General features: G+C 40.9%; 7 non-coding genes across 7 annotated transcripts; all 7 read right to left on the bottom strand.

The window, feature by feature from the left end:
* Positions 1 to 1,605: 1,605 nt before the first annotated feature.
* On the bottom strand, positions 1,606 to 1,676 carry trnag-gcc (transfer RNA glycine (anticodon GCC)). Its single transcript has one exon. It is a non-coding gene; the product is annotated as a tRNA-Gly (tRNA).
* A 1,829-nt stretch (positions 1,677 to 3,505) lies between these two features.
* Positions 3,506 to 3,576, bottom strand: trnag-gcc (transfer RNA glycine (anticodon GCC)). Its single transcript has one exon. It is a non-coding gene; the product is annotated as a tRNA-Gly (tRNA).
* Positions 3,577 to 6,463: 2,887 nt separating this feature from the next.
* On the bottom strand, positions 6,464 to 6,536 carry trnam-cau (transfer RNA methionine (anticodon CAU)). Its single transcript has one exon. It is a non-coding gene; the product is annotated as a tRNA-Met (tRNA).
* Positions 6,537 to 9,146: 2,610 nt separating this feature from the next.
* Positions 9,147 to 9,217, bottom strand: trnag-gcc (transfer RNA glycine (anticodon GCC)). The gene has a single exon. It is a non-coding gene; the product is annotated as a tRNA-Gly (tRNA).
* A 1,829-nt stretch (positions 9,218 to 11,046) lies between these two features.
* Positions 11,047 to 11,117, bottom strand: trnag-gcc (transfer RNA glycine (anticodon GCC)). Its single transcript has one exon. It is a non-coding gene; the product is annotated as a tRNA-Gly (tRNA).
* Positions 11,118 to 12,946: 1,829 nt separating this feature from the next.
* Positions 12,947 to 13,017, bottom strand: trnag-gcc (transfer RNA glycine (anticodon GCC)). The gene has a single exon. It is a non-coding gene; the product is annotated as a tRNA-Gly (tRNA).
* Positions 13,018 to 14,812: 1,795 nt separating this feature from the next.
* Positions 14,813 to 14,883, bottom strand: trnag-gcc (transfer RNA glycine (anticodon GCC)). Its single transcript has one exon. It is a non-coding gene; the product is annotated as a tRNA-Gly (tRNA).
* Positions 14,884 to 15,224: the final 341 nt, after the last annotated feature.

The following is a 15,224-nucleotide window of genomic DNA, read 5'->3' as shown; positions in this document are numbered from 1 at the left end:
GAACAACCAACTGCAAGACACCTAAGAGAAGGTCTGACCCATGTATTTTTATCTATAAACACAATAAGAGCTGTGATTGGTCCGCTTGATAGCATCGCATTTCTGGCAGATTCGCAGCCAGATTTCAATTGAGTTGGAGGAAGAAAAACGGACGACATCTTTCTTTTCTCCGTTGCCGTTCTTTATGTACAAGTCATTGCTCTTCAGAATCTACCAGTTCCAACTCCAACACGATCCGATGACTAACTTTCGCCATTGTTTAGGAAGTAAGCAGAGGCCAGAGAATTTGAAAATAAGCTGACAGGAAACCGGAAGATAGTCAACGCTAGCATAGAGACTCTAATGCTACTAGCGTTTCGGCTGTGTATTTGCAGCACGACTCAAGCACAACTATGAATGCTCGGTCCCTGCACATCTAAGGCATAAACGTATATATTATATCACCTCCTCAGAAATAATATCAAATGTTAGGGTTATAGCAGCTATGGAACGCTCTGTCAGTCTATATTCTCTGTACTTAATAAACAAGCACTCCCTGGTCTGCAAGTAGCACAACTTGTAGCTGGCTTTGTCTTTCACCAGAAACGGACAACTACTCTTTGAATTTTTCAGCAGGAAATACAAGTGCACCTTAAAGCACATGAGTCAATCCACTGAAGAGTTTCCACAGTTGAAGCTCTTTTCAAAGAGGATCCTCTTATCTTGTTGAATTAACACTGGAACCTTGCTGTAATAAGAAGATCATATAAGACAATATGACACCTGCCCGTGTGAGAGTTGAACTCACAACCTTTAGATCATGTGACTGACCGCTGACTACTGCGCCAACGAGGCCAGTTTCCTATGATAGTGGGCAAAAACCTTGGGTAAAACAAAGAGAAATTTGAAAGACTTCATGTCCGTCACAAAACCATCATATCAAAAGTCAGAAAATGTTTGTTACATGTTTGTATTCTAGAACATTGATCTCCAGTACTTTTTTGTCCAAATAGTCCACATGTTATTAACAGAGCCATTGGGTCAGGACAAGTGTTTCTGTCCAACCTTTCAATAGTCCGGAAGAAAAGTTACCAGCTGATGACATATCCACGCTTTTAAAGTCATTTCTAAGCAATTGTAGCTAGTAGTGGAAGTATGTAGTCTATGTAAAACTCAGAATCCCTTCCTATTTAAGTTTGAGTATTTTATCGCAATAACGATAGTCCTCTTGATGAACAAACAACTCACACCAGGGGCAGGGTGGGGCTTAAATGCTAGCTGGCCTGCCACAATCAACAGCCCAATACAAAAGTGATTTAGACCTGAAGGGCTAAGGCTTTTGATCCTATGAGATTCTTAGACATACCTTCATACCCATACCCTGTAAACAGAAAGCTGTGTGGTTACTTTATGTTGCTTATTGATGAACAGTTCTTACTTGCAGTTTGTGATCTCAATTTCAAGTCAAACTCGTTGCCACATAAAAGATTAAAATTTCAAATGATAGAATGGTACACTTTACTATCTTTTCATTTTCTAGTGCACAAAGACACAAATTCCAGAAGGAAATGACGACCATTAGACTCAACCTTCGAGATACAAGTAGTTTGGCCAAAGTTAGTCGACTGCATTAGCCGGGAATCGAACCCGGGCCTCCCGCGTGGCAGGCAAGAATTCTACCACTGAACCACCAATGCATACTTTATGGAAATTTCACCTTTTTTTTTCAACGAGGTCCACTTAAGGTGCCAGTATACTCTGCCTTGACAGTTTGTCTGCTATTTTTTCCACTGCCGATAGAAAGAGAGGTACTGACACATGCCTCAAGGCGTGACGGGGCCAATTGTTCAATGGTAAGAAAAGAGAAGGGTTTGCATCTTTCTCTCAAGCCTGACTTAGCTATGTCTGTTACTTTTAATGTGAACAACCAACTGCAAGACACCTAAGAGAAGGTCTGACCCATGCATTTTTATCTATAAACACAATAAGAGCTGTGATTGGTCCGCTTGATAGCATCGCATTTCTGGCAGATTCGCAGCCAGATTTCAATTGAGTTGGAGGAAGAAAAACGGACGACATCTTTCTTTTCTCCGTTGCCGTTCTTTATGTACAAGTCATTGCTCTTCAGAATCTACCAGTTCCAACTCCAACACGATCCGATGACTAACTTTCGCCATTGTTTAGGAAGTAAGCAGAGGCCAGAGAATTTGAAAATAAGCTGACAGGAAACCGGAAGATAGTCAACGCTAGCATAGAGACTCTAATGCTACTAGCGTTTCGGCTGTGTATTTGCAGCACGACTCAAGCACAACTATGAATGCTCGGTCCCTGCAAATCTACGGCATAAACGTATATATTATATCACCTCCTCAGAAATAATATCAAATGTTAGGGTTATAGCAGCTATGGAACGCTCTGTCAGTCTATATTCTCTGTACTTAATAAACAAGCACTCCCTGGTCTGCAAGTAGCACAACTTGTAGCTGGCTTTGTCTTTCACCAGAAACGTACAACTACTCTTTGAATTTTTCAGCAGGAAATACAAGTGCACCTTAAAGCACATGAGTCAATCCACTGAAGAGTTTCCACAGTTGAAGCTCTTTTCAAAGAGGATCCTCTTATCTTGTTGAATTAACACTGGAACCTTGCTGTAATAAGAAGATCATATAAGACAATATGACACCTGCCCGTGTGAGAGTTGAACTCACAACCTTTAGATCATGTGACTGACCGCTGACTACTGCGCCAACGAGGCCAGTTTCCTATGATAGTGGGCAAAAACCTTGGGTAAAACAAAGAGAAATTTGAAAGACTTCATGTCCGTCACAAAACCATCATATCAAAAGTCAGAAAATGTTTGTTACATGTTTGTATTCTAGAACATTGATCTCCAGTACTTTTTTGTCCAAATAGTCCACATGTTATTAACAGAGCCATTGGGTCAGGACAAGTGTTTCTGTCCAACCTTTCAATAGTCCGGAAGAAAAGTTACCAGCTGATGACATATCCACGCTTTTAAAGTCATTTCTAAGCAATTGTAGCTAGTAGTGGAATTATGTAGTCTATGTAAAACTCAGAATCCCTTCCTATTTAACTTTGAGTATTTTATCGCAATAACGATAGTCCTCTTGATGAACAAACAACTCACACCTGGGGCAGGGTGGGGCTTAAATGCTAGCTGGCCTGCCACAAACAACAGCCCAATACAAAAGTGATTTAGACCTGAAGGGCTAAGGCTTTTGATCCTATGAGATTCTTAGACATACCTTCATACCCATACCCTGTAAACAGAAAGCTGTGTGGTTACTTTATGTTGCTTATTGATGAACAGTTCTTACTTGCAGTTTGTGATCTCAATTTCAAGTCAAACTCGTTGCCACATAAAAGATTAAAATTTCAAATGATAGAATGGTACACTTTACTATCTTTTCATTTTCTAGTGCACAAAGACACAAATTCCAGAAGGAAATGACGACCATTAGACTCAACCTTCGAGATACAAGTAGTTTGGCCAAAGTTAGTCGACTGCATTAGCCGGGAATCGAACCCGGGCCTCCCGCGTGGCAGGCAAGAATTCTACCACTGAACCACCAATGCATACTTTATGGAAATTTCACCTTTTTTTTTCAACGAGGTCCACTTAAGGTGCCAGTATACTCTGCCTTGACAGTTTGTCTGCTATTTTTTCCACTGCCGATAGAAAGAGAGGTACTGACACATGCCTCAAGGCGTGACGGGGCCAATTGTTCAATGGTAAGAAAAGAGAAGGGTTTGCATCTTTCTCTCAAGCCTGACTTAGCTATGTCTGTTACTTTTAATGTGAACAACCAACTGCAAGACACCTAAGAGAAGGTCTGACCCATGTATTTTTATCTATAAACACAATAAGAGCTGTGATTGGTCCGCTTGATAGCATCGCATTTCTGGCAGATTCGCAGCCAGATTTCAATTGAGTTGGAGGAAGAAAAACGGACGACATCTTTCTTTTCTCCGTTGCCGTTCTTTATGTACAAGTCATTGCTCTTCAGAATCTACCAGTTCCAACTCCAACACGATCCGATGACTAACTTTCGCCATTGTTTAGGAAGTAAGCAGAGGCCAGAGAATTTGAAAATAAGCTGACAGGAAACCGGAAGATAGTCAACGCTAGCATAGAGACTCTAATGCTACTAGCGTTTCGGCTGTGTATTTGCAGCACGACTCAAGCACAACTATGAATGCTCGGTCCCTGCACATCTACGGCATAAACGTATATATTATATCACCTCCTCAGAAATAATATCAAATGTTAGGGTTATAGCAGCTATGGAACGCTCTGTCAGTCTATATTCTCTGTACTTAATAAACAAGCACTCCCTGGTCTGCAAGTAGCACAACTTGTAGCTGGCTTTGTCTTTCACCAGAAACGGACAACTACTCTTTGAATTTTTCAGCAGGAAATACAAGTGCACCTTAAAGCACATGAGTCAATCCACTGAAGAGTTTCCACAGTTGAAGCTCTTTTCAAAGAGGATCCTCTTATCTTGTTGAATTAACACTGGAACCTTGCTGTAATAAGAAGATCATATAAGACAATATGACACCTGCCCGTGTGAGAGTTGAACTCACAACCTTTAGATCATGTGACTGACCGCTGACTACTGCGCCAACGAGGCCAGTTTCCTATGATAGTGGGCAAAAACCTTGGGTAAAACAAAGAGAAATTTGAAAGACTTCATGTCCGTCACAAAACCATCATATCAAAAGTCAGAAAATGTTTGTTACATGTTTGTATTCTAGAACATTGATCTCCAGTACTTTTTTGTCCAAATAGTCCACATGTTATTAACAGAGCCATTGGGTCAGGACAAGTGTTTCTGTCCAACCTTTCAATAGTCCGGAAGAAAAGTTACCAGCTGATGACATATCCACGCTTTTAAAGTCATTTCTAAGCAATTGTAGCTAGTAGTGGAAGTATGTAGTCTATGTAAAACTCAGAATCCCTTCCTATTTAAGTTTGAGTATTTTATCGCAATAACGATAGTCCTCTTGATGAACAAACAACTCACACCAGGGGCAGGGTGGGGCTTAAATGCTAGCTGGCCTGCCACAATCAACAGCCCAATACAAAAGTGATTTAGACCTGAAGGGCTAAGGCTTTTGATCCTATGAGATTCTTAGACATACCTTCATACCCATACCCTGTAAACAGAAAGCTGTGTGGTTACTTTATGTTGCTTATTGATGAACAGTTCTTACTTGCAGTTTGTGATCTCAATTTCAAGTCAAACTCGTTGCCACATAAAAGATTAAAATTTCAAATGATAGAATGGTACACTTTACTATCTTTTCATTTTCTAGTGCACAAAGACACAAATTCCAGAAGGAAATGACGACCATTAGACTCAACCTTCGAGATACAAGTAGTTTGGCCAAAGTTAGTCGACTGCATTAGCCGGGAATCGAACCCGGGCCTCCCGCGTGGCAGGCAAGAATACTACCACTGAACCACCAATGCATACTTTATGGAAATTTCACCTTTTTTTTTCAACGAGGTCCACTTAAGGTGCCAGTATACTCTGCCTTGACAGTTTGTCTGCTATTTTTTCCACTGCCGATAGAAAGAGAGGTACTGACACATGCCTCAAGGCGTGACGGGGCCAATTGTTCAATGGTAAGAAAAGAGAAGGGTTTGCATCTTTCTGTCAAGCCTGACTTAGCTATGTCTGTTACTTTTAATGTGAACAACCAACTGCAAGACACCTAAGAGAAGGTCTGACCCATGCATTTTTATCTATAAACACAATAAGAGCTGTGATTGGTCCGCTTGATAGCATCGCATTTCTGGCAGATTCGCAGCCAGATTTCAATTGAGTTGGAGGAAGAAAAACGGACGACATCTTTCTTTTCTCCGTTGCCGTTCTTTATGTACAAGTCATTGCTCTTCAGAATCTACCAGTTCCAACTCCAACACGATCCGATGACTAACTTTCGCCATTGTTTAGGAAGTAAGCAGAGGCCAGAGAATTTGAAAATAAGCTGACAGGAAACCGGAAGATAGTCAACGCTAGCATAGAGACTCTAATGCTACTAGCGTTTCGGCTGTGTATTTGCAGCACGACTCAAGCACAACTATGAATGCTCGGTCCCTGCAAATCTACGGCATAAACGTATATATTATATCACCTCCTCAGAAATAATATCAAATGTTAGGGTTATAGCAGCTATGGAACGCTCTGTCAGTCTATATTCTCTGTACTTAATAAACAAGCACTCCCTGGTCTGCAAGTAGCACAACTTGTAGCTGGCTTTGTCTTTCACCAGAAACGTACAACTACTCTTTGAATTTTTCAGCAGGAAATACAAGTGCACCTTAAAGCACATGAGTCATTCCACTGAAGAGTTTCCACAGTTGAAGCTCTTTTCAAAGAGGATCCTCTTATCTTGTTGAATTAACACTGGAACCTTGCTGTAATAAGAAGATCATATAAGACAATATGACACCTGCCCCGTGTGAGGGTTGAACTCACGACCTTCAGATTATGAGACTGACGCGCTGCCTACTGCGCCAACGAGGCCTGTTTCCTATAATAGTGGGTAAAAACCTTGTGTAAAACAAAGAGAAATTTGAAAGACGTCATGTCCGTCACAAAACCATCATATCAAAAGTCAGAAAATGTTTGTTACATGTTTGTATTCTAGAACATTGATCTCCAGTACTTTTTTGTCCAAATAGTCCACATGTTATTAACAGAGCCATTGGGTCAGGACAAGTGTTCCTGTCCAACCTTTCAACAGTCCGGAAGAAAAGTTACCAGCTGATGACAAATCCACGCTTTTAAAGTCATTTCTAAGCAATTGTAGCTAGTAGTGGAAGTATGTAGTCTATGTAAAACTCAGAATCCCTTCCTATTTAAGTTTGAGTATTTTATCGCAATAACGATAGTCCTCTTGATGAACAAACAACTCACACCTGGGGCAGGGTGGGGCTTAAATGCTAGCTGGCCTGCCACAAACAACAGCCCAATACAAAAGTGATATAGACTTGAAGTGCTAAGGCTTTTGATCCTAAGAGATTCTTAGACATACCTTCATACCCATACCCTGTAAACAGAAAGCTGTGTGGTTACTTTATGTTGCTTATTGATGAACAGTTCTTACTTGCAGTTTGTGATCTCACTTTCAAGTCAAACTCGTTGCCACATAAAAGATTAAAATTTCAAATGATAGAATGGTACACTTTACTATCTTTTCATTTTCTAGTGCACAAAGACACAAATTCCAGAAGGAAATGACGACCATTAGACTCAACCTTCGAGATAAAAGTAGTTTGGCCAGAGTTAGTCGACTGCATTAGCTGGGAATCGAACCCGGGCCTCATGCGTGGCAGACGAGAATTCAACCACTGAACCACCAATGCATATTTTATGGAAATTTCACCTTCTTGTTTTTTCGACGAGGTCCACTTAAGGTGCCAGTATACTGTGTCTTGACAGTTTGTCTGCTATTTTTTCGACTGCCGATAGAAAGAGAGGTACTGACACATGCCTCAAGGCGTGACGGGGCCAATTGTTCAATGGTAAGAAAGGAGAAGGGTTTGTATCTCTCTCTCAAGCCTGACAACCAACTGCAGGACACCTAAGAGAAGGTCTGACCCATGCATTTTTATCTATAAACACCGTAAGAGCTGTGATTGGTCCGCTTGATAGCATTGCATTTCCGGCAGATTCGCAGCCAGATTCGAATTGAGTTGAAGGAACAAAAAACGGACGACATCTTTCTTTTCTTCGTTGCCGTTCTTATGTACAAGTCATTGCTCTTCAGAATCTACCAGTTCCAACTCCAACACGATCCGCTGACTAACTTTAGCCGTTGTTTAGGAAGTAAGCAGAGGCCAGAGAATTTGTAAATAAGCTGACAGGATACCGGAAGATACTCAACGCTAGCATAGAAACTCTAATGCTACTAGCGTTTCGGCTGTGTATTTGCAGCACGACTCAAGCACATCTATGAATGCTCGGTCCCTGCACATCTACGGCATAAACGTATATATTATATAACCTCCTCAGAAATAATATCAAATGTTAGGGTTATAGCAGCCATGGAACGCTCTGTCAGTCTATATTCTCTGTACTTAATAAACAAGCACTCCCTGGTCTGCAAGTAGCACAACTTGTAGCTGGCTCTGTCTTTCACCAGAAACGTACAACTACTCTTTGAATTCTTCAGCAGAAAATACAAGTGCACCTTAACTGAAGAGTTTCCACAGTTTCAGCTCCTTTCTTGTTGAATTAACACTGGAACCTTGCTGTAATAAGAAGATCATATAAGACAATATGACACTTGCCCCGTGTGAGAGTTGAACTCACAACCTTTAGATGATGTGACTGACGCGCTGACTACTGCGCCAACGAGGCCAGTTTCCTATGATAGTGGGCAAAAACCTTGGGTAAAACAAAGAGAAATTTGAAAGACTTCATGTCCGTCACAAAACCATCATATCAAAAGTCAGAAAATGTTTGTTACATGTTTGTATTCTAGAACATTGATCTCCAGTACTTTTTTGTCCAAATAGTCCACATGTTATTAACAGAGCCATTGGGTCAGGACAAGTGTTTCTGTCCAACCTTTCAATAGTCCGGAAGAAAAGTTACCAGCTGATGACATATCCACGCTTTTAAAGTAATTTCTAAGCAATTGTAGCTAGTAGTGGAAGTATGTAGTCTATGTAAAACTCAGAATCCCTTCCTATTTAACTTTGAGTATTTTATCGCAATAACGATAGTCCTCTTGATGAACAAACAACTCACACCAGGGGCAGGGTGGGGCTTAAATGCTAGCTGGCCTGCCACAATCAACAGCCCAATACAAAAGTGATTTAGACCTGAAGGGCTAAGGCTTTTGATCCTATGAGATTCTTAGACATACCTTCATACCCATACCCTGTAAACAGAAAGCTGTGTGGTTACTTTATGTTGCTTATTGATGAACAGTTCTTACTTGCAGTTTGTGATCTCAATTTCAAGTCAAACTCGTTGCCACATAAAAGATTAAAATTTCAAATGATAGAATGGTACACTTTACTATCTTTTCTTTTTCTAGTGCACAAAGACACAAATTCCAGAAGGAAATGACGACCATTAGACTCAACCTTCGAGATACAAGTAGTTTGGCCAAAGTTAGTCAACTGCATTAGCCGGGAATCGAACCCGGGCCTCCCGCGTGGCAGGCAAGAATTCTACCACTGAACCACCAATGCATACTTTATGGAAATTTCACCTTTTTTTTTCAACGAGGTCCACTTAAGGTGCCAGTATACTCTGCCTTGACAGTTTGTCTGCTATTTTTTCCACTGCCGATAGAAAGAGAGGTACTGACACATGCCTCAAGGCGTGACAGGGCCAATTGTTCAATGGTAAGAAAAGAGAAGGGTTTGCATCTTTCTCTCAAGCCTGACTTAGCTATGTCTGTTACTTTTAATGTGAACAACCAACTGCCAGACACCTAAGAGAAGGTCTGACCCATGCATTTTTATCTATAAACACAATAAGAGCTGTGATTGGTCCGCTTGATAGCATCGCATTTCTGGCAGATTCGCAGCCAGATTTCAATTGAGTTGGAGGAAGAAAAACGGACGACATCTTTCTTTTCTCCGTTGCCGTTCTTTATGTACAAGTCATTGCTCTTCAGAATCTACCAGTTCCAACTCCAACACGATCCGATGACTAACTTTCGCCATTGTTTAGGAAGTAAGCAGAGGCCAGAGAATTTGAAAATAAGCTGACAGGAAACCGGAAGATAGTCAACGCTAGCATAGAGACTCTAATGCTACTAGCGTTTCAGCTGTGTATTTGCAGCACGACTCAAGCACAACTATGAATGCTCGGTCCCTGCAAATCTACGGCATAAACGTATATATTATATCACCTCCTCAGAAATAATATCAAATGTTAGGGTTATAGCAGCTATGGAACGCTCTGTCAGTCTATATTCTCTGTACTTAATAAACAAGCACTCCCTGGTCTGCAAGTAGCACAACTTGTAGCTGGCTTTGTCTTTCACCAGAAACGTACAACTACTCTTTGAATTTTTCAGCAGGAAATACAAGTGCACCTTAAAGCACATGAGTCAATCCACTGAAGAGTTTCCACAGTTGAAGCTCTTTTCAAAGAGGATCCTCTTATCTTGTTGAATTAACACTGGAACCTTGCTGTAATAAGAAGATCATATAAGACAATATGACACCTGCCCGTGTGAGAGTTGAACTCACAACCTTTAGATCATGTGACTGACCGCTGACTACTGCGCCAACGAGGCCAGTTTCCTATGATAGTGGGCAAAAACCTTGGGTAAAACAAAGAGAAATTTGAAAGACTTCATGTCCGTCACAAAACCATCATATCAAAAGTCAGAAAATGTTTGTTACATGTTTGTATTCTAGAACATTGATCTCCAGTACTTTTTTGTCCAAATAGTCCACATGTTATTAACAGAGCCATTGGGTCAGGACAAGTGTTTCTGTCCAACCTTTCAATAGTCCGGAAGAAAAGTTACCAGCTGATGACATATCCACGCTTTTAAAGTAATTTCTAAGCAATTGTAGCTAGTAGTGGAAGTATGTAGTCTATGTAAAACTCAGAATCCCTTCCTATTTAACTTTGAGTATTTTATCGCAATAACGATAGTCCTCTTGATGAACAAACAACTCACACCAGGGGCAGGGTGGGGCTTAAATGCTAGCTGGCCTGCCACAATCAACAGCCCAATACAAAAGTGATTTAGACCTGAAGGGCTAAGGCTTTTGATCCTATGAGATTCTTAGACATACCTTCATACCCATACCCTGTAAACAGAAAGCTGTGTGGTTACTTTATGTTGCTTATTGATGAACAGTTCTTACTTGCAGTTTGTGATCTCAATTTCAAGTCAAACTCGTTGCCACATAAAAGATTAAAATTTCAAATGATAGAATGGTACACTTTACTATCTTTTCATTTTCTAGTGCACAAAGACACAAATTCCAGAAGGAAATGACGACCATTAGACTCAACCTTCGAGATACAAGTAGTTTGGCCAAAGTTAGTCGACTGCATTAGCCGGGAATCGAACCCGGGCCTCCCGCGTGGCAGGCGCGAATTCTACCACTGAACCACCAATGCATATTTTATGGAAATTTCACCTTTTTTTTTCGACAAGGTCCACTTGAGGTGCCAGTATACTGTGCCTTGACAGTTTGTCTGCTATTTTTTCCACTGCCGATAGAAAGAGAGGTACTGACACATGCCTCAAGGCGTGACGGGGCCAATTGTTCAATGGTAAGAAAAGAGAAGGGTTTGCATCTTTCTCTCAAGCCTGACTTAGCTATGTCTGTTACTTTTAATGTGAACAACCAACTGCAAGACACCTAAGAGAAGGTCTGACCCATGCATTTTTATCTATAAACACAATAAGAGCTGTGATTGGTCCGCTTGATAGCATCGCATTTCTGGCAGATTCGCAGCCAGATTTCAATTGAGTTGGAGGAAGAAAAACGGACGACATCTTTCTTTTCTCCGTTGCCGTTCTTTATGTACAAGTCATTGCTCTTCAGAATCTACCAGTTCCAACTCCAACACGATCCGATGACTAACTTTCGCCATTGTTTAGGAAGTAAGCAGAGGCCAGAGAATTTGAAAATAAGCTGACAGGAAACCGGAAGATAGTCAACGCTAGCATAGAGACTCTAATGCTACTAGCGTTTCGGCTGTGTATTTGCAGCACGACTCAAGCACAACTATGAATGCTCGGTCCCTGCACATCTACGGCATAAACGTATATATTATATCACCTCCTCAGAAATAATATCAAATGTTAGGGTTATAGCAGCTATGGAACGCTCTGTCAGTCTATATTCTCTGTACTTAATAAACAAGCACTCCCTGGTCTGCAAATAGCACAACTTGTAGCTGGCTTTGTCTTTCACCAGAAACGTACAACTACTCTTTGAATTTTTCAGCAGGAAATACAAGTGCACCTTAAAGCACATGAGTCAATCCACTGAAGAGTTTCCACAGTTGAAGCTCTTTTCAAAGAGGATCCTCTTATCTTGTTGAATTAACACTGGAACCTTGCTGTAATAAGAAGATCATATAAGACAATATGACACCTGCCCGTGTGAGAGTTGAACTCACAACCTTTAGATCATGTGACTGACCGCTGACTACTGCGCCAACGAGGCCAGTTTCCTATGATAGTGGGCAAAAACCTTGGGTAAAACAAAGAGAAATTTGAAAGACTTCATGTCCGTCACAAAACCATCATATCAAAAGTCAGAAAATGTTTGTTACATGTTTGTATTCTAGAACATTGATCTCCAGTACTTTTTTGTCCAAATAGTCCACATGTTATTAACAGAGCCATTGGGTCAGGACAAGTGTTTCTGTCCAACCTTTCAATAGTCCGGAAGAAAAGTTACCAGCTGATGACATATCCACGCTTTTAAAGTAATTTCTAAGCAATTGTAGCTAGTAGTGGAAGTATGTAGTCTATGTAAAACTCAGAATCCCTTCCTATTTAACTTTGAGTATTTTATCGCAATAACGATAGTCCTCTTGATGAACAAACAACTCACACCAGGGGCAGGGTGGGGCTTAAATGCTAGCTGGCCTGCCACAATCAACAGCCCAATACAAAAGTGATTTAGACCTGAAGGGCTAAGGCTTTTGATCCTATGAGATTCTTAGACATACCTTCATACCCATACCCTGTAAACAGAAAGCTGTGTGGTTACTTTATGTTGCTTATTGATGAACAGTTCTTACTTGCAGTTTGTGATCTCAATTTCAAGTCAAACTCGTTGCCACATAAAAGATTAAAATTTCAAATGATAGAATGGTACACTTTACTATCTTTTCATTTTCTAGTGCACAAAGACACAAATTCCAGAAGGAAATGACGACCATTAGACTCAACCTTCGAGATACAAGTAGTTTGGCCAAAGTTAGTCGACTGCATTAGCCGGGAATCGAACCCGGGCCTCCCGCGTGGCAGGCGCGAATTCTACCACTGAACCACCAATGCATATTTTATGGAAATTTCACCTTTTTTTTTCGACAAGGTCCACTTGAGGTGCCAGTATACTGTGCCTTGACAGTTTGTCTGCTATTTTTTCCACTGCCGATAGAAAGAGAGGTACTGACACATGCCTCAAGGCGTGACGGGGCCAATTGTTCAATGGTAAGAAAAGAGAAGGGTTTGCATCTTTCTCTCAAGCCTGACTTAGCTATGTCTGTTACTTTTAATGTGAACAACCAACTGCAAGACACCTAAGAGAAGGTCTGACCCATGCATTTTTATCTATAAACACAATAAGAGCTGTGATTGGTCCGCTTGATAGCATCGCATTTCTGGCAGATTCGCAGCCAGATTTCAATTGAGTTGGAGGAAGAAAAACGGACGACATCTTTCTTTTCTCCGTTGCCGTTCTTTATGTACAAGTCATTGCTCTTCAGAATCTACCAGTTCCAACTCCAACACGATCCGATGACTAACTTTCGCCATTGTTTAGGAAGTAAGCAGAGGCCAGAGAATTTGAAAATAAGCTGACAGGAAACCGGAAGATAGTCAACGCTAGCATAGAGACTCTAATGCTACTAGCGTTTCGGCTGTGTATTTGCAGCACGACTCAAGCACAACTATGAATGCTCGGTCCCTGCACATCTACGGCATAAACGTATATATTATATCACCTCCTCAGAAATAATATCAAATGTTAGGGTTATAGCAGCTATGGAACGCTCTGTCAGTCTATATTCTCTGTACTTAATAAACAAGCACTCCCTGGTCTGCAAATAGCACAACTTGTAGCTGGCTTTGTCTTTCACCAGAAACGTACAACTACTCTTTGAATTTTTCAGCAGGAAATACAAGTGCACCTTAACTGAAGAGTTTCCACAGTTTCAGCTCCTTTCTTGTTGAATTAACACTGGAACCTTGCTGTAATAAGAAGATCATATAAGACAATATGACACTTGCCCCGTGTGAGAGTTGAACTCACAACCTTTAGATCATGTGACTGACGCGCTGACTACTGCGCCAACGAGGCCAGTTTCCTATGATAGTGGGCAAAAACCTTGGGTAAAACAAAGAGAAATTTGAAAGACTTCATGTCCGTCACAAAACCATCATATCAAAAGTCAGAAAATGTTTGTTACATGTTTGTATTCTAGAACATTGATCTCCAGTACTTTTTTGTCCAAATAGTCCACATGTTATTAACAGAGCCATTGGGTCAGGACAAGTGTTTCTGTCCAACCTTTCAATAGTCCGGAAGAAAAGTTACCAGCTGATGACATATCCACGCTTTTAAAGTCATTTCTAAGCAATTGTAGCTAGTAGTGGAAGTATGTAGTCTATGTAAAACTCAGAATCCCTTCCTATTTAACTTTGAGTATTTTATCGCAATAACGATAGTCCTCTTGATGAACAAACAACTCACACCAGGGGCAGGGTGGGGCTTAAATGCTAGCTGGCCTGCCACAATCAACAGCCCAATACAAAAGTGATTTAGACCTGAAGGGCTAAGGCTTTTGATCCTATGAGATTCTTAGACATACCTTCATACCCATACCCTGTAAACAGAAAGCTGTGTGGTTACTTTATGTTGCTTATTGATGAACAGTTCTTACTTGCAGTTTGTGATCTCAATTTCAAGTCAAACTCGTTGCCACATAAAAGATTAAAATTTCAAATGATAGAATGGTACACTTTACTATCTTTTCATTTTCTAGTGCACAAAGACACAAATTCCAGAAGGAAATGACGACCATTAGACTCAACCTTCGAGATACAAGTAGTTTGGCCAAAGTTAGTCGACTGCATTAGCCGGGAATTGAACCCGGGCCTCCCGCGTGGCAGGCGAGAATTCTACCACTGAACCACCAATGCATATTTTATGGAAATTTCACCTTTTTTTTTCGACGAGGTCCACTTAAGGTGCCAGTATACTCTGCCTTGACAGTTTGTCTGCTATTTTTTCCACTGCCGATAGAAAGAGAGGTACTGACACATGCCTCAAGGCGTGACGGGGCCAATTGTTCAATGGTAAGAAAAGAGAAGGGTTTGCATCTTTCTCTCAAGCCTGACTTAGCTATGTCTGTTACTTTTAATGTGAACAACCAACTGCAAGACACCCAAGAGAAGGTCTGACCCATGCATTTTTATCTATAAACACAATAAGAGCTGTGATTGGTCCGCTTGATAACATCGCATTTCTGGCAGATTCGCAG

Source organism: Platichthys flesus, chromosome 16 (assembly GCF_949316205.1).
Source record: "Platichthys flesus chromosome 16, fPlaFle2.1, whole genome shotgun sequence".
Taxonomy (NCBI): Eukaryota; Metazoa; Chordata; class Actinopteri; order Pleuronectiformes; family Pleuronectidae; genus Platichthys; species Platichthys flesus.
The sequence above is the reverse complement of the archived record's forward strand: the minus strand, read 5'-3'. Positions and strand labels throughout refer to the sequence as shown.